We start from the raw sequence: 23,324 nt of genomic DNA, 5'->3' as shown, positions 1-23,324 counted from the left end.
ATATGAGGAAACAGAGGCAGATAGAGCTTAAGGGACTTGCTGAGGGTCACACAGATAGTGGCCAAGGGCAAATTTGAACTCATCTTCCTGACTCTTATTCTAGTACTCTCTACTATATACCATCTCACTACCTCTAGAGAAAGAGCTCAGTTCCTTATTGGCTATATAAGTCCGAGATTGTTCACTACAGCTCATTGTAGCTCAATGGTTTTTTATGTTCCTTAGAACATGACTGTGCACGCTATTCTTTTGGTTCTGCTTCTTTCACTATGTGTCACTTCACAAAAGTCACAGGATATCAAAGTCTTTAGGAATACAGTTATTGATAATGTCCCAATTTTAACAAACCTCTCACGGACTTGTGGTGGACTTGTACCACCATGAGAAACCTGAAAACAGTTCCTGTCCATGAGGCAGAGATTGACAGAGGAAGAGGCTACTTCATATCTTACCTGCTGACTGCTTCTGGGGATGCTTTTGCTTTTATTTGCCTTTTTACAGGAAGATGATCCAAATTCAGATAAAAACCCCAAACTCTGCTCTCAAGAAGAGCCCAGTGTCCCTTGGATTCCATGGGACTGTCAACTGGTTTTCCATGACACTGTCAGAACAGTGAGCTCTCATGGCAAAGTCATTGGTGAGTGCTGTTCCTCGGAGCTCAGAGAAGAATATCCTCACATCAGGTAACTGACCTGTCTGCACAGGTTCTAACCATCATCTGCAGGGCAACATTAGCCTCTACACTTGCCAGATACTGAGTTCAAGGGGTCCTGATGCCTTAATTCCCACTCCTAAGATTTAAAGCACCCAATAAATTTAGACTTAAACACATCGTTTCTGTCCTTTACAATCTTCCCAGCTATAAAACTCTCTTAATGCCCAGAGACCCAGACAGCTGAGTTTTCTAAAACTTCCATTATTCAGTAAACCCTCCTTATTCATTCAGAATCATTTGGGAATCTGTTTTCTGCCTTTCTATAATAGCTGTTCTTGGGGTTTTCTCCCCCCCCCTCATTTGATTATAAAATCCTTGGTTTTCTTCTTTGGCTTGTTCTTCCCACTCAGATGAATATAATGACTGAGCAAAAATTTGAGGGGAGCCCCAGAGTAGATGACTACAATCTAAGACTAAGTCTAGGAGAGTTGGTGAAGCAATTCAATTCCCTAGCCAGATCCTCAGTGGAACAGAGGCATTATCTCGTGTGATGGCATGAGCCTAAGCCCATGGGTCTTGGAACTTGAAGGCAGATGTCTCCTCAGATCTGAGGGAAGGTGCTAGAATTGCTGCTACCTTAAAGAGAGCAGAGCAAAGGCCACCAGTTGCTGACAGGATCGCTCTCTCTATCTGGAGCCAATCCTACTCCCAGATACATTTCACTCTGGCAAAAGGCAACTTCCTGGTTCAAAGAGAAAAGTCTTTTTTCTCCTTTTTTTCTTTTGAGGCTCCTCAGACATCAAATACTTCTTACCAAACAATGTTTTGATGGTTTAAATGTAAATGAATCAGAAACATATGGATTAAATTTCTCTTGAATGGCACAAAACTTAAGGGTGTGTGTGTGTGGTGGGGGGAACAAAGAGGCTTGGGGCAAATACATTTTAATTTTTATTTTTTGCCAATCTCTAAATCTTTGGGAAATAATAGGAGATGTGCCCTGACACCCCAACCTTTGCTAAGCTGTACCTTGCTACTGTGGTGATGACTCATTGTTGAATTGGTGATTATTTTTATCCAGTTAATGAAGATAATCTATAAATTACCATTGACCCAGATTCATTATTTAATGGGACTTAAATTACCCAACCACCCTCCCGCTAAATGACTGCATGGGATTTGTTTTTTCTCTCTGAGAGAAAAGGGCTGCATCTGTTTATTTTCAGAGTGTCCTATGTTGTGGAGTTGAACAACCACTTCTCCTCCCAGGCTTTCCCTGCCCCAGGCCCCAGGCCCTAAAACAAGGCTTTTTAACCTGGGATCCATGGATCCGGTTTTTAAAAAATTGATAACTATATTTCAACACAATTCGTTTCCTTTGCAATCCTATATATTTTATTTTATTCATTTAATAATAAGAGCTAGGATTTACAGACTGCTTTACAATTTCTATCTTATTTGATTCTCATAACAACCCTGGTGGAGCTGGGGGAAGAAAAGAGTGATATAATTGCCCCCCATTTTACAGTTGAGGAAACTGAGTCACCCCTGGTCCCATAGCTGATAAGTATCTGAGGTTGTATTTGAATTCAGGTCTTCCTGACTCCAGTTCCAGGGCCCTATCTATTGTGCCACCCAGCTTTTCTAAAAACATTCTGAGAGGGACTACATAGACTTTCCCAGATTGCCAAGGGGATCCATGACACAGGAAATACTAAAAATCCCTGTATAAGAGCACAATTCCATGGGTTGTTGTCCTGATAAGAACAGCCTAATACCTTACCTTGTTCATAAAATATTAGGAAGAAAATAGGGATGGGAAAGAAAGACCTCTGAAAGTCAAAAGAAGATAATTATTATAAAGAAAACTCCCATTTTGGAAGAGGTATGCTCATACACTAGGGCCCTAAGTCATGGTCTGCATGTGGCCACAAGAAAATGGCAAGAAACCATAATGTTAATAAGATCTGCCCTCTCATGGTGAAAATTGAAACTGTCAAAACTCTGACCTAACTGACCCCTCTTGAGGATGATCTGCTGTGGTACCTTGTCCACTGATGTCTAGTCTTTCCCCAGGTTTACTTAGAAACAATAGTTTAGAGTCCAGAGATTAGCCTTCTCACCATTCTGAGGTAAATATAAAAGACTATCAGAATGGGAAGGTTAGCCGCCCCCCCCCCCCCCCCCCAGCCCCTGCATCACAAATTCATGTCAAGACTGAAGTACAATACTTTTGCTGGGAAAGAATTTCGTATCATTTTATTACACACCCTTTCATCAATCCGTTGAAGCCTATGGAGCCCTTCTCAGAGCAATGCTTTTAAATACATAAAATAAAGTGCATAGGATCACAAAGGAAACTAGTTTTGCTGAAATCCAGACACTAAAACTAAAAAAGGTTTTCAGACAGTGGGTTAAAGAATCTCTACATTAGAGGGTTGGAGCTGAATTTTTAATTCATTAAGGTAAGGTGCTTGGCCATGACGTTTCCAAAAAGCTTAAAAAATGTCCACACTCAGTGTGTGCTGGTTTTGTTATTTTGGAAAGGAATTGTAAAGAGCAGACTTTTTTTTTTCTGAACAGAAACTTGAGAAAATTTTAAAATCTGATTAAATTAAGCAGTTGTGCTAAAATCAGATCCCAAGAACACACCCGGATTTGTTCCTAAAGCATTGCACCTTAACCCGAAGTCCTGTTGGAAGAGATTTCAGGTTTGCTTGAGAAAGAAGAGCAAAAACACTCATTTCCAAATGAGATTTCCAAAATGATGTCTTAGGTTTCCAACATTTTAATGTTTTTCTCACTTTTAAAAATTAAAAACTTAAAAAAAATTTAACATATCACCAATACAATCAACTTCACTTTCTTAGGGAATTTACAATTGAGTTGATCATTTTCAATCCATAAAATACCATCATAATCATCATTCTCACTAAATTAGGGGTTCTTAACTTTTTTTTTTTGTCATGAACCACTGTGGCAGTCTGGTGAAGGCTATAGATCTCTTCTCAGAATAATGTATTTAAATGTATAAGATAAAATATAAAGTTTTAAAAAGGAAACCAATTTTATTGAAATAGATATAAAAAATATTTAAGGTGCATAAAGTCTAGGTTATGAATATCTACTCTAAATACTTACCAGGTTTCTTCTTTTGTCTTTCATTTTCATTCATTCCCCCCCCCCCACAAGATTTTTCCCTCTTTCTATTTTCTTCTTTCTGTTTTTCCTGTTTCTCTTTCTGTTTTATAATATTTTAGAAAGTTTACCCCAGATTTCTCTGTATTCCTCATATTTGTCAGTTATAACTGTATTATAATATTTCATTAATTATTGTGCTACAATTATTAGCCCACTACTGTTAGGCATTAGACTATCTCTATTTTTTGTTTTGTATTTTTAAAATATAGGCAGTGCTCTTATGAAAAATTTCAAATGGATTCATTTTTTCTTTTGATAACTTCCAACATTCTCCATTTCTAAGAAAGGAACTAGATTAAATATTTTTCTCCATTTTAAGTTTTTGCTTTTCTAAAGATGTAATTTTTATAAATGAGGAATCACCTTTTAAAAGATCCATACATCTCTTAACAATATGATAGCAAAAAAATGTATTTCCTGTTAGAATCTATTGTGTATCACATTTCCTGGTTTTAAATGAAGGTTAACAGCAATTCAGATTTCTGATGATTTATATAGCTTGTGTGTTTATTTGCACATATATATGAAAAGTAACCATTTTAAGACTGCCATTATAGAACAGGTATCCACAATTTACTTAGCTAGAATGCTACTTGAAAACCTGTATCTTTAATTTCTTAGCAAAGATTTTAAACTAACTACAATATGGCATTGTCAGTCATGAAAATATAATGGATAAATAGAAGATAATTCTGGGAAGGAGAAGGGGAATCCATGAACTAAAATCTTAAATATTTTATAAGAGACAATAAATCTTGCGAGAGTGGGGAACAACAAGCTAAAACCTCAAGCTATGATAAAATACTAAAACAGGTTAATCCTTTGGCAGCTTAGAAATGATAGTAACTCACTCCATCCATGCACAATTATCTGTTTACCGCAGGGAAATATTGGATATCTTTGAAGAAGAGTAGTTTTCATCACCTAAACTTGTCTCCAACAATCTCGGGATTAGAAAACATTTCATCTCACTAATCAAATAAATTCCTTAGCTAACTTATCTAGCTAGTACGTTTTCTTGAAGAAGTCTGTCTTGAGGATTTTAAGAATTTAATGCCTGTGAAAAGGAGAGAGATGATGATATGGACATAATTGTAAAAAAGAAAAATTAACGTTTTGCAGATTTCTTGTACCTTAAAAATCAAGAATCTCTTTTTTTCCTCACATACCTCCTGTTGGGGAATGCTGGGTTTGGAGGTGTAGAAGTTTGGGGGTGTAGAGTTTTCTCTAATGGCTGGTTTATTTTCCCCACCCTTCTTTTTGCTTCTGGTCTGAAGTTTGTACAAGCTCAGCCAACTCCTGCCCTGCTTCCCAGATTGAAAGACACACTGAGTTGTAAAAATGGATTTAGCAACTAAAAAGAAGTGGGTGCCTTGGACCCACCCAGTCAAGCTCTCTGATCTAAACCGTGATGAGTACTGCTTAGCGGGGAGGATGCCAGATCCAATTAAGCTTTGCCTTTTCTTAATGCGCATCTCGGATGAAATTGATTTATGAGCTTTGTTTAAAGAGAATCATAAAACAATACTCATCTTCCCATGGGTTTGAAAATCCCGTACTGTTTAAAACAAGTTTGTGTGTGTGTGTGTGTGTGTGTGTGTGCTTAAGCTATTTATTTTTCGTTACCAGCAACAAGCTATTGTGAGCTGCCAACCAGTAACACGGAAAAGTTGACTGGATGTTGCTTGGGAATGTGGCAATGGTTAAAAGGACACTTTCATCATGGAAAACACTTTTTTTCAACATGTCAACAACCCTCAGGGGCTAATGTAAGCAGGAAAATAAGTAAATTTCTCCCAATTTCCTCTTCACACAGGGAAGTCCCAATGTAAGGATTATGGGACTGCCAGGACATCTAGACCAGCTCCTACAGGCAAAGTGCATTTCCCGAATAACCGGTTGTTTTCCAACCAAGAAAGTGAAGAGGTAGAGAAGACATCAGTTTAGCTTTACAGAATAATGTCCTTTTAGAAAAGGTATGTAATTCAAGGTTGACCCCTGGCCCAGGCTTGTGCATTCTAGAGCCTCTAACTGGACTCCATATTCATTACTGCCCATATCATGATCACTAATACACCACATCAGTCAATCAATCATTCATCAATGTCTACTATGTGCCAGGCATTTGGGGGGGACATAAAGACAAAAAATGAAAAAATCTCTACTGATGAGGAACTTATCTTCTAAGGAAGAAGACAAATCCATAAATAAGTATATAAAGACTAAATACAAAGTAGTTTGGGAGGGCACTAGTGATTACAGGGATCAGGAAGGATATCATCATGTGGAAGATAGTGCTTGTGCAACTCCTTGTAAAAAGAGAATCCAAGTATCCCTTCCACATGATGATTTTCCCATCATGGTTTTCAATATATCACAGGCTGGCATAAGAAATTAAATGGGAATTTGGGGGAGTTTTGTGGGGAGAGCCTCAGATGACATGTAACGGCCATCAGACAATAGAGAAAAAGTTTGGAAATTCAGAAATGCATAGAACATATGCATAGTATGTATAATATCAAGATATTTTATCCTTCAATACTATAAATATACACAATTGCTTTCTAAAGTTAAAATAAGGAAAAAATGAGTTTGCAAAAAAACACAAAAGTCAGGAGATAACACACAAAGGCTAAAAATGTAAAGATATCTTTAAAAGTTGAGTAACTCTTAAATTCATATAAGGTATGGTAAACATCCCATAAAAGAAAAAGAAAAAAAATTCTGACCTTCTCTGGTACTAAAGTCAAAAAAATGTAGGTGGATTTCCAGATGATGGCTATGCCCCAAAATCCCTATGATGTGGAAGGGATACCTATAATTTTTTGCAGTAAAGGTGAGAACAGAGTGTTTTCCATGGCATGGGGGATAACCAGTACAAAGGTTCAGAGACAAGAGACAGAAAATTATATATGTTGGATAGAGAGAAGGCCAGATTGACTGGTTTACAGGGTGTGGGAAGGGGAGCAATGCTTAATGAGAATGAAAAGCTAGGTGGGTTGTGAAGGGTTTTAAGAGCTAAACAGAAGAATTTATATTTTATCTAGAGGCATTAGGCAGCCACTGGAGTTGATTGAGCAGAGGAGTGATATAGTCAGACATTTACCTAAGGAAAGTCACTTTGGTGTCAATGCATCTACTCACCTAGCTCTTAGCCTAGTTCCTGGCTCTCACATCTCATCTGGCTTGCTGCAGGACTGCTCTAGCTGGTCTCTCTGGTCTCCCCACTGGAGTCAATCTTCTACACAAATGGGAAAGAGATCTTTCTAAAGCTCAAGTTGAACCATGTCATTCCTTAACGCCAATAGCTCCCGATTACCTCTAGGATCAAATAGCAGCTCTTTTTTGTCATTTAAAAACTATCTGTCTTGGTGCCTTTGTACTTGCTGTCTCCCATGCCTGTAATACCTTCTTCCTTTGCCTCTACCTCTTAGAATATCTTGATGTTCAGTAAAAGAGGCATCTTCTTCCCAAAGCATTTCCTGATCCTCTTTTTTCCCCATCCTTGTCCCCAGCTTCTATAACCTCCCCCTAAAATTACCTCGTATACATTTTATATATAGACATGTCTATACATTCTCTGCCCCAATAGAAAAGAAGCTCCTTGAAGGATGAGACTTTCATTTTTGCCTCAGTTCCTAGTATAGTGCTTGACATATAACAAACACTTGACACCTGCTACATGACTGAATGTTCCCTTAATATGTGTCCCCAGAACATAGCAGAAAGCTGTGGTTTAACTTTCCTAATGAGCATAGTGGAACAAATAGGAGTGTGCCCAGAATAGCATCATAAAGAATCTTCAATCTAGATGTGGGAGGGAGCTCAGGAGACATCCAGCTCTATTCTGTCCTTTATTTTTTTTTAATTTTAATTTTTTTAACCAATTACATACATAAGTTTTCTAAAGTTATATGATTTTCAAATGGTCTTCCTCCCTCCTTCCCTTTCCATTCCCAGAGCTAACAAGCTCAGTCTGTGTTATACAATATCCCATCCTTTTATGATTGAGGAAATGAAAACCCAGGGGGAGCTAAGTGACTTGTGCAAGGTCATAGAGAAAGCAAATACAAGAAAAATTTGAATTTGGATCCTTTGACTCTAGATACAGTGCTATTTCTATTAGTAAACAGAGTGGTGAGGGAGGTCTGAAAATCATGTCATATGAGGAACAGCTGAAAGAAATGGGAATGATTAGGTGATAAAGAGAAGATTTAGTCTTTAAAATATTTGAATAAAATAATTACATCATCCATGTCATTAAATAATTCCCAACCCTCTTCCAAATGTTACTCTGTTGCTAGGCAGAGCTATAATCAACGAATGCATGAGAAACAGACTTTTATTTAAAAGGAGAAGAGGATTTTTTCCCTAATTTTTTGAGTTGCACAAAAGTGGACTAAGCAATCTTGTGCTGAAGTGAGCTCCCTGTTCCTTAAAATGTTCAAACACAAATGGGTGATGATCTGTCAAAGGTGTCATAAGGAATATCCTTGCATAGGGTGGAATATTGATTCAGATGAGCTCTAAGATAACATTTATGGCCTGAGATCCTATGATTCTATACAAACAAAAGGTATTATGAGGACTATTTTTAATACTTCTGGGATTTTGACACCTCATTGATGTGGGCACTCCTTTCAGCAGTGCAGAGAGAAACCTGTCCAGACCTTCTCATAATAGGTTATTCTTATCCATAGCCCTTTACAGAGGAGCTGGCTACATAACATGTGGGAGGTTTTCCTCTGGTTCTTTTAACATCTCCCACTCCTGCTTCATGACTAGCCCACCTCCTTTCCCAGGCATACAAATCCTTGATAATGCTTTTTATTCCCACTCATAAAAATTTAAACTTTTCCTTCCTTCCTTCCTTCCTTCCTTCCTTCCTTCCTTCCTTCCTTCCTTCCTTCCCTCCTTCCTTCCCTCCTTCCCTCCTTCCCTCCTTCCCTCCTTCCTTCCCTCCTTCCCTCCTTCCCTCCTTCCCTCCTTCCCTCCTTCCCTCCTTCCTTCCTTCCTTCCTTCCTTCCTTCCTTCCTTCCTTCCTTCCTTCCTTCCTTCCTTCCTTCCTTCCTTCCTTCCTTCCTTCCTTCCTTCCTTTATTTTTCTTCTTCTTTTTTTTTTAAACTCCCTTACCTTCTGTCTTAAAATCAATATTATGTATTGGTTCCAAGGTAGAAGAGCAATATAGGCTAGGCAATGGGGGTCAAGTGACTTGCCTAGAGTCACACAGCTAGGAAGTACCTGAGGTCAAATTTGAACCCAGGACCTCCCATCTCTGGGCCTGGGTCCCAATTCACTGAGCCTCAATCCACTGAACCACCCAGCTGCTCCCTTTTCATCCTTCCTTCCTTCATAGTTCTTTCCCAATGAAATGTGTTCTACCCCACTGCCCTAGTAATGGAATCTACCCTCATAAAAAATAAACACAGTCAAACAAAACCAGTCAACATATTGACTATATCTGAAAACGTATGCATCATTCCACATCTATAGTCCATTGTCTCTCTGCTGAGAGAAAAGCCCCTGTGACCATTAATCCAGTGAAGTTAAAGATCAGTCACGATGTAGATTCAAGTTCTGAAGTTTCAGTGTTATCTTTGTATATTCTACTGTGATCATCATGCAAATTGTCCTTCTGTTTCGGCTTATTTCACTCTGTATCACTTCCTACAAATCTTCCCAAGTGTCATTGAATTCTTGTATTCGTAATTTAAAAAAATTTATATACATATTTTCTTCTACTTTTATATCACCTTCATTTCCAAATATATTCCCCCCTTGCCCTCTCCTTCCTAAAAAGCCACCTAAGAATTAAGCATATTTGTCACATCTTGGGGTACAATAACATTAATTATAGACATCACAGTAACTTCAGCCATTCCTTAATTGATGGGCATCTACTTCTTTTGTCTAGATTCTTGCTACTACAGGAAGTGCTGCTTTAAATATTTTTTGTATATATGGGAGCTTTTCTGCTGCTTCTGTCCTCTTGAATGAACTGTGTTCAAGTAACTCCTTCTTAATTTTGTTAGAAGACATGAATTGAAAGTTAGATTGAATAAACTTTTTACAAAAAGTTAAATTGGGTTTTTTTGTAGTTGGGAAAATATATAAGATTTAATGTCAACATTTTTAGTATTAATATTGAGTAATTTTAAAAAAGACATCAATTTGTAAGCTTTTATTGACAATCAAGATCAATTAGATATATCTTTAGCTCTTAGAGATTTATTATGCTTTGGCACACTTGCTCCAATCTCATTGTATCTTTGTCTTTAGATTTTATATCTTGGAAGTTGGCTATCTGCATTAGTTACTTACTCAAATGATCTTTCATCTTATTGCTGGATAGTATATCAAATGAAATTGGCATATACTTACCCAGGTGTCTAACTAACACCAAATTGCCCCTAGTCTCTGCAAAGCAATCTTACCAAGTGATTTCAGGAACTGAATTTTTATTTACATGATTCTAAATGCTGGATCTTTAAGATTTTCTAACAATCTGACTTTCCTACCACCACCCCATTTCAGGTATATGCCACTATTGTTAAATTTAAGTTATGTTTTTAATCCATGTTTCCTTTTCAGAAAAGAACATGACCCCCTTCCCTGAGAAGCTTTTTACTTGTTTTTTACTGATATGTAACTTACTGTATGCTGTAGGGAAGCCCTTTAATATCTGTAACTGTTTTTATTACTTCAAGCAGATTATTCTCCCAAGACAAGTATAATATTTATCCCTGGATATTCTGCCAACATTTTAATTCTAATATATAATAATACTAATCCTCTTTAGAGTTTCAGTAATCAAACTCTAATCACTTGCTGAAACCCCCATTCCTCTAGAGATTTTGAAAGAGACTAGAATACTCTAGTAATTTACAGAAAATAGATCAAGATATATTTTTCTCTTCATGATTCTTCATTAATATTTCAAAAATTTCTACATCTTAGTGGAATCTTATAAAATATTTCCAATTTCTTTTTTTTTTTAAGGTAAGGAGTCTTCTATGTGTCTCTAACTTCATTACCAAATACTCTTATTCTAGACATATTACATGTTATTTACTCATATTTGTCTTTGTACTTAATAACACATGTGGTAAATAGATTGATATAAATACTTAACTATTCAAATAATCAAAATTATTTCACAGAAAATGATCTGACATAAAAGGAAAACATAATAGAAAACCCTTTTAAAAACTTATTTCTTATTTCCTCTAGACATTCTTGTGACATTAGGGTACTTGATAAATTCCAGATGAAGAATGTCTGTCATGCATCCCTGTAAAGAATACCCTAACAAATAAAAAATAAGGCCCTATTATGTAATATAGATATGGGTACCTCTCTCAGTGTACCCTCTTGGCCATTTACTTTCTCTCTCTCTCTTTCTTTCTCTTTCTCTCTGACCTTAACTTGCTATCTCAGAAAGTAAATCTGGATTCTCTGGGAAGGATCCTCACTATGTGGATACAACTCAAATTCTCTTAGATTCTTAGAGATATCAAGTGGGGAGGGCAGCAGGAAACATACTGCTGCTATAGTTGAAGAGTTCCCATTAGTGTGCTTACCATTTAAATAAAATTGGTCATCATGGCATCATTAACTCTTAAAAATAAAGCATTTTCTTAATAATAAGGCAAAAGTTAGAATAATTAATAGGTCATAGCTATTCATTATAAGGCAAATGCAGGAATGATCAGTACATCATAGTCTACACATAAACTTTGGTCATGCACTCCCACTAGTGTATACAATCTCCATGGAGGGTACATTCTTGCAGAAGCTTAGCAAAGAGACACATGAGTGAGGACAATCCACATTTTCAGGGAAACTCGGGATTCTGACTGTAGTCCTTGCTATCCTTGATCCCTTCAGAAATAATCTGAACATCAAAAAGCTGTTTTCTATTAATTACTCCCCTTTTGGTCTTCACTGCTCTCTTACTGGGCAAATCTGTTCCTCTCTTCTCTTCTCAAATAGATAAATCAATGATAAATTTTCAAATCACATTCATCATTAAAATGACACTGAAAAAGTGTAAGACTGTTGTAATGTCAAGCAGTTCCTTTAAACCAAAGAATTATAAGACTCTTTAGATTGGCTCTGTATGATACAGACAAGTCTAGCTAGCTTCCAATTCTATAGATTCTAATTTGCCCAGTCAAATTTTCACCTCTTCCTATAGTAAAGAAAAGCTCATAGCTGAACTCAGATTGGTTCTCTGGGCAATGCAGATAAGCGCAAACAATTCTTCACTCGGTAGGATGCTGTATTGTCCAATCACCTTCAAAACTTTTTTGACAACAAAGCAGATATAGAACATGTCTTTTTCCTTTATACTTCTCCTGATCATATCAGATGTGGCAATCGAGACTAGTTCTTCTAATGAATTTTAGCCTTTCTCTCACTGATCAGCAGCTCCCAATCCAATAGTTAATGCCATTCTATTAGATCACTCTCCTACTATATTTTCAACTATCTCCTAATGTCTTCTAAACTTCATCAGATGGGTTCTTCCACTCTTTTGCTCTACTCTGTGAATGCTATAGTCTATTAAAACCACATGTGAGAATTGGGTGAGAGGTAGACACCAAAAGTTAGTGTGTAACCCTGAAAAGGGCTCAGCAAGCCCTCATAGCTGAGGCGATATTCCCCTGAATACTCTACATACCCCAGCATTTTACAGTGGTTATATTCCAACAACTTGATTGCCATCTACTTCATGCCCTTTGGATCATGTTATGATTGAAATTCTCTGGAGGGTATATTTTAATTTTACAATTATTTATTAATTAGCAAAAAGTGATCCAGAGAAAGAAAGAGAGACACATGAGCCATGTATGACCGACCAACTAGCTCTTTGGGATTCCTCCTCTTCAAGCTGACTGAGCAGCCCCAAGCCAGACCATACATTCTCTCTAGTTCATGGTTTCAAGGAAAGAGAGTGACTTCTTGTTCCCTCAACCAATTTTTATGCTTTTCATGATGTCCTTTTCCTAGGCTTCTCTGATTGGCAGACTCAGGTCTCAGTCTGGATAAGAGGCAAGTCTTCTGGATGTGAGAAGTAACCACACAGCTTTTAGAAAGTCTGCACAGTGTAAGTTGGGACATTAATGCATTGTTGGTGGAATTGTGAATTGATCCAACCATTCTGGAAGGCAATTTTGAACTATGCCCAAAGGGCATTAAAAGACTGTCTGCCCTTTGATCCAGTCATAGCACTGCTGGGTTTGTACCCCAAAGAGATAATAAGGAAAAAGACTTGTACAAGAATATTCATAGCTGCACTCTTTGTGGTGGCAACAAATTAGAAAATGAGGGGGTGCCCTTCAATTGGGAAATGGCTGAACAAATTGTGGTATATGTTGGTGATGGAATACTATTGTGCTCAAAGGAATAATAAAATGGAGGAATTCTGTGTGAACTGGAATGACTTCCAGGAATTGATGCAGAGTGAAAGGAGCAGAACCAAGAGAACATTGTACACAGAGACTGATACACTGGGGTACAACCGAATGTAATGGACTTCTCCATTAGTGACAATACAGTGATCCAGAACAACTTGGAGGGATCTATGAGAAAGAACACTATCCACATTCAGAGGAAAAACTGTGGGAGTAGAAACAGAAGAAAAACAACTGCTTGACTACATGGGTCGAGGGGGATATGATTGGGGATGTAGACTCTAAATGATCACCCTAGTGCAAACATCAACAACATGGAAATAGGTTTTGCTCAAGGACACATGTAAAACCCAGTGGAATTGTGTGTCGGCTATGTGAAGGGGTGGGGAGAAGGGAGGGAAAGAATATGATTCTTATAACAACAGAAAAATATTCTAAATTGACTAATTAAATAACATTTTTAAAAAGATATATTTTTTTAAAGTAATAAAAAAAAAGTCTGTATAGTGCATATACCTTATCTTATAGCAAGGTAGACAGGAGAGAGGACTCCATCCATTGGTTCAGGGAGATACAGTCCAGAGCTTAAGCCTTAAGGTTTTTGGCTTTAAAATCAAAAGGCAGTTTTTGAACTCCAAAAGTTCAGATTAATATTGATTCCATGTTCTCCCTCTGATTCATTGGAAGACACATTAGTCTCCCCAATGAATCATTTCATGTCTAATATCTAAACATTTCAGAATTGTCTCACCAGGATACACAAGGACCCAAAGGTATACATTTCATGTACAGTCTACCTATATTTGGGTGTTTCTTAACATATAAAAAATGATTGACAAATACATTGACAAGGAACCATCAAGGAGCATTTCTCTTTTTTCATACAAGAGTTTTACAATCAAAATAAAATATTTGCACATGGGGAGGACCAAAGGGGATGGTGACCCAAACCCCACAGTTTATTTCATTATGTCCAAAGATTTATTCAGAATCTGATGACGTAGTGTTCAATTTCTAAGGCCATCTTCTATTGTTGTCACCTTTTTAGGCTATCTGGAATCATTATGGTCCTTACAGCATTTTTTTTTTCTGGCTGACCTGGTTTCCTGGTCTAGGTCACTGGTAATATCTTTCCCTAAAATTCCTTTAAAAATACATCTTGGGGGCAGCTGGGTAGCTCCGTGGATTGAGAGCCAGGCCTAGAGATGGGAGGTCCTAGGTTCAAATCTGGCCTCAGACACTTCCCAGCTGTGTGACCCTGGGCAAGTCACTTAATGCCCATTGCCTAGCCCTTACCACTCTTCTTCCTTGGAGCCAATATACAGAATTGACTCAAAGATGGAAGGTAAGGGTTTTAATAAAAAAAAATACATCTTAATAATACAAAGAATCTATCAACCTTTCAGATAGTCTCACAATTACCAGCAATTTCTTTTTTCTAAGGCCATGATATTCTATGATTTTAGTTATATGATATTCCTTCCTAGTAGAAGACAGAGTGAAGGATACTAAAAGGATGAACTATTGTTGCAGTAAACAGCTTTGGATCTTTGAAAGTACAACAAAGGATTCCTCAAATTCAATCAAGCTGAACCATCAGAGTTCTGGGACCAACCCATTGTCCACCCTTAGGGCTCATCTAGTATGGACTATCTCAATAAGATAACCATCCAACTACATGTCATAATTGGCAAAGGCATTTGTCACACACTTGGTTTTTCCTTTGTAAATTATTAGACTAATCTCTTTGAATGGCCATGGAACTCATCAAGGATGGCCTGCAATATATTTATTCCATGGTTTGATGAATTCAGCCCAATGTTAGCAATTATTCTCTGTCATAATCATAAAATCGCCAACATTGAGCTGGTTGCTTCTCTGTTATTTCCAGGAAGGAATTCTCTGGTCTTTACATCTCTCTCTTTTTCTTTCTTGAGTTAAATAAAATACAGAGTCCAGAATCAGTCCCTAATTATTGTTTAGGGTTTGATTTTTTAAAAATCATAAATATTTATTTATGTTAAATTATTTATGTTAATTTATGTTAAATTAAATTAAATGTTATACAATAATAATATAATACATGTAATTTGTTATAAATATGTAACAACTTATAATATACTTCTCCAAGAAAAAATTCTTATATTAGCCATATCCAAAAATCTCATTCCTTTTCCCCCCTCCCCAAGAAGGCAGGTTGTATATATATTATCATATAATATAATATTTCCCTATTCATCATGTTGTGAAACAAGAGACATGATGAGTACATTAGAGGAAAATTCATGGAAGAATAAACAATTTTGAAAAATGAAAAATTGCTTAAAAATTTTTTTTTAATGAAGAAAGGATAACTACTTTGCCTCTTGCCCAACGTACAAACCAGGCTTTCCTAGCAGCAGAGCCATCAGCAGTTGACTTCCAGGCAGAGAGAAGGTGAGGACCACATCTAGCATCTGAGAAGGAAAAGCAGAGGTCTTGGTTATCAGGGAGGTTAATGAGTAAATGTATGAATGGATTAATTGATTAAGTAGTCAACAAATATTTTTGAGGACCTACTATGTGCTAGACATTACACTAGGCTTTGGGGAAATAAATGCAATGAATGAAACGATTCCTACCTGTATGCTGTTAGGTTGCTGAAATTGTTATAGAATGCCTGTCTGAAGAATCTGGATGGAAACCCATAGCCAGCCTATTTGTTCTTTTGATTGATGGAATATGCAAAAGAAAGCCAGAATCCACCCCCCTCCCTTTTCCCCCCAAGAAATAGCTGTAAAAAGAGGCAGCTAGGTAGTTGAGTGGATATAGAGGCAGACCTAGAGAAGGGAATTTCTTGGTTCAAAGACCTCAGGCACTTCCTAATTGTGCAACTCTGGGCAAGTCACTTAACCCCAATTGTCTAGTCTTAACCATTTTTCTGTCTTGGAAACAATATACAATATTAATCCTAAGATGGAAGACAAGAGTTAAAAAAAAAGAAGGAAAAAATAAGTATTTCTCTATTTTTTTTTGGAGATCCAAGGAATATTATATAAATGATACAAAAATATGATACTTGTACACAGAATCTTCACTGACTTCTTGTCTATAGGATAAATTTGGAATTTCTTAGCTTTCTTGGAGTCAAATATCACTCCTATATATTTGTTGGTTTTTAAATATTAATATATTTCCCTTGGTTTCTATAACTAGAATGCCACACCAGAGTACCTGGGTTCAAATCCCTATGACATTTAGGTATAGTTAGGTGGTGCAATGGGTAGAGCTCTGGAATCAGGAATCAGGAATGCTTGAGTTCAAATTTGGACTCATACTTATTAGCTGTGTGACTGGGCAACCTCTGTGTTCATTTCCTCATCTGTAAAATAGGGCTCATAAAAGCACCTATTTCCCTTTTGAAAATGAAATAATAACAATAAAATGTTTAGGTCAGTGGCTGGTGTGTAAAAAGCACTATATTAACATTAGCTATTATTATTATTATTAAGCTATGCGAAAATCCTGTGGAAATCGCTTTAAATCTTTATCCCCCAGTTTCCTCATCTATAAAATGAGGATTTTGTATGGAGGTATTGCAATATCTCATATTGCAATATTCAAATAACATGAATATAAAAAACTTTGAAAAACTCTTAAGTGCCACAAAAATGTCAACAAATGATAGTATAGCAAAGAATCCTAAGATTTAAAACTGAAAGAGAACTTGGAGAACATATAGTCTTTAAAACAAGATGATTTTTCAGGTCACTAACATTTGTGACCCTGAGCTAGTCATTTCTTATCTCTGACCTTCATTTTCCTTTCCTACATGTAGCTGGGAAAGACCAGTGATAAATAAATAACCTGTGGTGATTTTGTGAACTGTTATTTGGGGAGGTAGGTACTGTAGTGGATACAGAGTACTAGGTCTGAAGTCAGGAAGATCTGAGTTCAAATCCAACTGCAGACACTTACTAGCTGTGTGACTCTACGCAAGTCAAACTTAACTCTGCCTCACTTTCCTCATTGGTCAAATGAGCCAGAGAAGTGAATAGTAAACTACTCCAGGATCCTTGCCAAGAAAATTCCAAATGGGGTCACTAAGAATTGGACATGATTGAAATAATGGAACAATAATAACTTGTTTAATAATTTTCATAACTATGTTTTTGGAATAAGAACAAATACCTGGCTGACCAGCTACTGTACCTCTTGTCCCTTATGAAAGACTTTTAACTTTTGATTGTCTAAAAATGCTGCATGGACTTGGATGACATTCTTTAGTGCCTGGCATTAGGGAGGCCCTTGAAAGGATTATGGTTGAACCTCTCCAACTCATCTAAGAATTTGGAATATGGATAAATGTACCAAAAATAGCATCCCAGTTTAATTCACTGGGTCATCAAATATTTAACAGGGGAAGTGTGTGTGTGTGTGTGTGTGTGTGTGATCAGCTGACCGTTGGCCAACTTAATCCTCCCAATCTGCTTAATTTATTTCCATTTTATTTCAAATTTAATCAAATTATTTCAATTAATTAATTAATTTTAAGGTATCAAACTTAGAATGATATATTTGCACAGATTGGGTGGGGTGTGTCTGAATTGATGGGAAAAATTAAATCTTTATTTCAATATTTTAATATCATTAAAATTTAACATTTAATTTAAATAATATCAAGATTTTCATACTTGTATATTTAAAAAAATTTTTTTTTGAGAAAGTGTCCATAGGATACTCCAGACTACCAAAAGGGATCAATTATATATATATATATATATAAACAATTAAGAACCTCTGGTCTAAGCAGATTTCCTAAAGAGATCAATCAATAATGATGTGATCATGCTTTCCAGTTATTCAGTTACATATGTAATACCCATTTTCCTCACTCTGTTTTGGGTATCCTGCCACTGGCTCATGCCTGAGAGGTGATGTGGATAAAGTGAGGGTGGGGGAGGCTGTGTGCAGGGAATGGGAGGGAATTAGAATATTTTCAGCAGTTTAAGGTGGATCATAGATGATTCTTTAGCCCCCAGTCAATCATCCTTCTTCTGATAGGAAACAGAGATTACATTTGCAGAACAGAAATGGCGATAGAGCAGGTGAAAGATATTGCCGTATTGATCATTCTTTGAACTTGTAGGTTCTACAAGGCTACATTTGTTTGGAATATTCCCCCCTTGGCACTAGGAGGGGTTTCATGTTTTCTACCAGTACAAAGTTTGTATATAATGTCAATGACTGAGCAGAAAAGAGAATCCAGCAAGCTCAAAGGACAGGTTTGGAAGGTACCATATCTCCCAGGATTCCTTTCTCCTCTCTAGAAGCTATAGTCTTTTCATACCAGGATCCATGACTAACAGAGACTGAATGGTTCATCTTTCAAAGCAAGACAAGTTATTACTGGCTCCCCCTCCCCTCCTTGAACTTCAATGACAAGTTGCAGCAAAATGAGATTCCCTTCCAGAACCCCACCCCATGAGACAGGCTGGGGTGTGGGGTGTGGGTGATGGGAGTGATGGAATTAATCAATTAACAAATACTTATTCAGTCCCTACCATGTGCCAGGAACTATGTGAGATACTGAGGACATAAAGATAAGCAAAGAGGCAATCCCCGCCCTCAGCAAGTTTTTATTTTAAGAGCCTGGTCATTCTCCAGTGCTCGCATCAAGTGAAAGTCAATTTTCGTTTCTTATAGATAGAACTAGCAATAGTAGTTGTTCAGCCCTAAAATTGGGTTCCTTTAGGACTGTTTCTTTTTACACCTTATCCTCTATTCTAAAATGGACCATTGTGGGACCTCATAAATATCAAATATTCTGTGTCATAGGGATATAGAAATCTTAGAGCTTATCTACTCCAATATATCCTCATTTTGTTCAGAAATTTAATAAACTGACCCAGGCCAAGATCACATAGTCAAGTTACAGATTAGGAATTCAAAGCCAGGACCTCTCACTCCAATTCAGAGCATCACTTTCTATTGCATTTCAATCATCTTAAAAAAAACCAAACAATTGTAAAATGGTCTCTTTCCCATCAACCCCACATATACTTTTAAAAAATGATGCCTTTCTCCTCAAAATTTATATATTATACAAGTGCCTCATCTACATCATCACTTTTCCCATCAGGGTTTCTATATATCACAGATCTACATAAGATATTAAATGGAAATTTGGGGGGAATTTTGAGGGAGCCACAGATGACATGTAAAAGTCAGTAGATGACACAGAAAGAGTTGAGAAACTCAGAAATGTATAAAATATATAATATAGTACAATATCAACATATTTTCTCTTTTAATACCATAAATATATGCAATTTCTTTTTTAAGGTAATATAATGTAAATAAAGAGTTAAAGTTTGGCAAAATAACTTGAGAGTCAGTAGACAACACACAAAGGATAGAAATGTTCAATTGACCTATATAAATCTTATGATGAAATATTAACCAAAATTTTACAATAAGGTATTGTAAACACCTCATAAAAGAAAAAGAAACAATTCTTACATCTTTTCTGTTACAAAGGGAGGGCCAAAAATTTTTATCTATTTCCCAGATTGCAGGAAGTGCCTCACTTCTAAACCCCATGATGTAGAAGAGATAACTGCATTTGACTACTCAAATGGTTTTGTGATCTCTTGAATTCACAAGTTCCTTCAAATGATTTTGACCCATTCATGCCTACTCTTCCTGTGTTATTCTTATCTGTGTTCTCCTAAAAGTTTGCCCCAGAGATCTATGCAATATGCTGGCAGCCTTGCTCACTTTCTCCCAACTTTTGAGAATACTAGTGGAGTAAGTCTGGCTATTACCCATGTATCATCTCTCACTTTTGCCACATGACCAGTCTATCTTCTCTGTCTGTCCTATAATTTCTTTTTTTAATTGAAAAAGTTTATTTAATTAATTAATTTAGAATATTTTTCCATGATTCCATGATTCATGTTCTTCCCCTTCCCTTCTCCCCCCCCCCATAGCCAATGAACAATTCCACTGGGTTTTACATGTGTCATTGATCAAGCCTTATTTCCATATTATTAATATTTTCAATAGAGTGATCTTTTAGAGGCTACTTTCCCAGTCATATCCCCATTGACCCATGTAATTAAGCAGTTGTTTTTCTTCTTTGTTTCTACTTGCACAGTTCATTCTCTGGATGTGAATACCATTCTTTCTCATAAGTTCCTCAGGTTTGTCCTGGATTATTGCATTGATGCTAGTGGAGGAGTCCATTACATTCAGTTGTGCCACAGTGTATCAGTCTCTGTGTACAATGTTCTCTTGGTTCTGCTCCCTTCACTCTGCATCAATTCCTGGAGGTGGTTCCAGTTCACATGGAATTCCTCCAGTTCATTATTCTTTTTAGCACAATAATATTCCATCACCAACAGATGCCACAATTTGTTCAGCCATTTCCTAATCGAAGGGGCATCCCCTCATTTTCCAATTTTTTGCCACCACAAAGAGCTTGGCTATAAATATTTTTGTGTCCTGTAATTTCTTGATAATATCCTTTATTCCTGTCCTTTAGAGCTCCTCACTGATTAGTTACATTCTGTAGCCTCTTCAGACTTGCCATACACCCTGCTTCCTCTCCTGCATACTTGCCTTTTGTGTCATGACCATCTTTTACTCAACAGACGCAAGTGTTCACATCTCATTGCCACATGACAATATTGATAAAATATTAGTTTTGAAAATGGAAAATTCTGCTTTTATAAGCATTTGAGGTTATCAAAAGTGTGACTTGGTTACATGAAAGCAATCTAGGTCACTCTTCTCCCCTTCAACTCTGGACTCATCTCATTATCCATCTGTACTGTCTTGTCCCATATATACATCTATTGGACAAGTTCAGTACGGTATCCATCCAAATATACATTGAAATCTGGCAATATACATTCTTCATCCATCTGGTCTTTTTGGTATGGATGGACAGGCCAAACCCTGAATGATTATAGATCTGATCCATGAAGATCTACAATGTATTGGGCTTGATGCAATTAGTACCATGTCATCAGCATATAGCTGCACCTGAAGGATATCAACATCCATTGGACTCTGCTCCATCTCCTCCAACCAGGATCTCCTCCAACATTGTTTCCCCTTGTTTTGTGTTTTGTCTGATGTTTATTAACAGAGGAGGGGGTGTATGGAGTGCTCAGGGAGTAGTATCTCTGGTATGGAGGGCTTGTTGTGCCCTCCTAAGGCAACTAGTCAACCTCTGACCCTCACCTGACACCCAGCTCTCACTTGTGGCTCCTAGTAGCTGCTAGCATGTGGCAGCGGCCACACCCCAGGCAACGGCTTTGACAGGCCAGCTAAACCTTGTGAGGGTAGCCATCAGGTCGTCGACCCCTGGTGAACCAGGGCTTTGCTCACCCAGCATGTGAAGACTGCTTTGGTTGAACAGATGGAAGAAACCAATAAGAAGGTTCAACGGCTGAGAGGGCGACGCAGCAAAGCACTGTGGAGTGCTTAGGGTGTGTTGGAGCACAAAGGACAACACGGCCATCCAATGCAGCTGAGGAAGTCTCCAGGTGTAACGACTTTTTGTGCCACTGGACCCAGACTTCCAACGCTGAGAGAGTGGGACTGTCTCTGTGCATTGACTTTTCCACTTAAATCTCCTTCACGCACAAGTGTTTTTGTGCACACTCATCTACATCACAGATGAAAGCGCACAAAGACAATCGTCATCCTCGGTTACTGAGAGACTACTACTATTAACAGAAGATCATTGAACTGGATTTTTTTCTGTTATATCTTCTAAGAAATACTGATCTTGATATGTGGATAGGAGGCATCTTGCCATAAAAGAACCTGTAAGATTCTTGTTCAAATGCCTTTCTATAAAAAACAAATAATAAGTATAATGGGATCATATTTTCTACATCTTCCAATTACTTGTGAGATGGTAAAAATGTACCTCATTATTTAATATAGCTTGCAAAAATCTGCTTGCTCTCTACTGATTCCTTCATTGAAGATTACCTCGATTTATGTGTGGACCACACTCATAAAGATTTTGTATAGTAAAGTGGGGATATTTTTTGGTAATTACTGACATGCTCTCAGACAATTTTTTGGGGGGGGATGTGAAAAAGGTTCAAGATTTCTTCCATATTTTTTTGCTATTTTCCACTCCTTCAGATATTGTATCTTGGTCTCTTCTTGCCCTCACAATTGTTTTATTCCTAGCATGGATTTCTATGTGGTTCATTTAGTCTGGTTGCTTTTCCCATTCTTGTTGGCTATGGTGTTGATTCTGCCTATTCTGGAAGTACCTCAGGAACTCTAGTAGTAGAGGCTAAGTATGATAGTTCTCTCTTTAATGAAAAAAAGAAAAGAAAAGAAAAAATGTTATTTCTGCAAACTTCTTTCTTTTTGGTTGTAGTCTTCTTTCCATGTTCATCTTCTAATTCCCCTGGAATGACTTTGCTTAGTTGGATATCTTATAAAGTTTTCGTTAAGCTGGTTTTAGTTTCCACTTCTCTCTGTTTTATGAGATGATACTCCTCATAATCACCCATCATCCTTTTCAATAAGATCTTACTAATAAGTCTATATTCTAACCCAATATTGCCTTTGCAGCTATGTTCGTTAAGCAAACAAATTAAATGTTTGGTTGCTGAACAAAAGATATAACACATTTTGGAGGTTATTTTAATTTTCTTGTCATGGCAACTAGTCAATCAATAAGCACTAATTAAGTGCTTCCTATGTGGCCAGGATCCTGCTAAATATTGGAGATACAAAGACAAAGATAATATCTGTTCTAAAGGAGCTCAGTCTGATGAGAGGAGACCGAATATTTAATCAACCATGTACAAACAAAATTGATATTATATTCACATATTATATATTGTCAACATGGAATCTAGAAACCCCAAACTTGTAGCCTAGTAGGATCCGATGAACCCCAAGTTTTAGGACTAGCTTGTAAGTTGGAGACCCCAAAGCTTGTACTGGTTCCCTGTTCCCATGAGAACCCACCCCAAAGGGAATCTCAGGCTATCAGTTTCAGACTGAATACTGGACCCTGGGGTAAAGACAAT

The sequence above is a fragment of the Monodelphis domestica genome, chromosome 1 (genome assembly GCF_027887165.1).
Source record: "Monodelphis domestica isolate mMonDom1 chromosome 1, mMonDom1.pri, whole genome shotgun sequence".
NCBI classification, from domain to species: Eukaryota; Metazoa; Chordata; class Mammalia; order Didelphimorphia; family Didelphidae; genus Monodelphis; species Monodelphis domestica.
The sequence above is the reverse complement of the archived record's forward strand: the minus strand, read 5'-3'. Positions refer to the sequence as shown.